Source organism: Emiliania huxleyi, assembly GCF_000372725.1.
Source record: "Emiliania huxleyi CCMP1516 unplaced genomic scaffold EMIHUscaffold_11, whole genome shotgun sequence".
NCBI classification, from domain to species: domain Eukaryota; phylum Haptophyta; order Isochrysidales; family Noelaerhabdaceae; genus Emiliania; species Emiliania huxleyi.
The window spans coordinates 904,566-905,519 of record NW_005201792.1 but is presented as its reverse complement, the minus strand read 5'-3'; the positions used below and the strand labels follow the sequence as shown (position 1 = coordinate 905,519).

Below are 954 nucleotides of genomic sequence, written 5' to 3'. Positions count from 1 at the left end.
ACGGCGTCGTCGAAAGGGATGGCGTCATAGTGCCCGCAGCCGCCGGTGCACGAGCTGAGATGGCTGACATCGTCGATGGCGGCGCTTGAGGGCTGGCGTGTGGTCAGACGTCGCCGTTACCGTAGGCGGCGGCGTGGGAGGTGTCGGGTCTGGCGCCGGGGTGGAGGTCGGAGGAATGGGGGGCGGTGAGGGCGACAGCGTCGGCGGCGGCTGCGAGGTCGGCGGAGGGGCAGGCGGCGGCGGCACCGGAGGCGGCGGCATGGGAGGCGGTGAGGGCGACAGCGACGGCGGCGGCGGCGAGGGTGGCGGCGGGGCCGGCGGCGGCGGTACCGGAGGCGGCGGCGTGGGAGGCGGCGAGGGCGACAGCGACGGCGGCGGCGGCGAGGGTGGCGGAGGGGCTGGCGGCGGCGGCACCGGAGGCGGTGGTGTGGGAGGCGGTGAGGGCGACAGCGACGGCGGCGGCGGCGAGGGTGGCGGCGGGGCCGGCGGCGGCGGTGCCGGAGGCGGCGGCGTGGGAGGCGGCGAGGGCGACAGCGACGGCGGCGGCGGCGAGGGCGGCGGAGGGGCCGGCGGCGGCGGTGCCGGAGGCGGCGGTGTGGGAGGCGGTGAGGGCGACAGCGACGGCGGCGGCGGCGAGGGTGGCGGAGGGGCAGGCGGCGGCGGTGCCGGAGGCGGCGGCGTGGGAGGCGGTGAGGGCGGCGGCGGCATGGGAGGCGGCGAGGGCGACAGCGACGGCGGCGGCGGCGAGGGCGGCGGTGGGGCAGGTGGCGGCGGTGCCGGAGGCGGCGGCGTGGGAGGCGGTGAGGGCGGCGGCGGCGTGGGAGGCGGCGAGGGCGACAGCGACGGCGGCGGCGGCGAGGGCGGCGGTGGGGCAGGCGGCGGCGGTGCCGGAGGCGGCGGCGTGGGAGGCGGTGAGGGCGGCGGCGGCATGGGAGGCGGCGAGGGCGACAGCGA

The 954-nt window shown here is 81.9% G+C and overlaps 1 protein-coding gene across 1 annotated transcript in view; it reads right to left on the bottom strand.

Moving 5' to 3' along the window:
- EMIHUDRAFT_448902 (hypothetical protein) overlaps window positions 1-954 on the bottom strand; it is a gene marked incomplete at both ends in the record, with an annotated part of 6,776 nt that overhangs the window by 903 nt on the left and 4,919 nt on the right. The gene's annotated exons all lie outside the window — the stretch shown is intronic.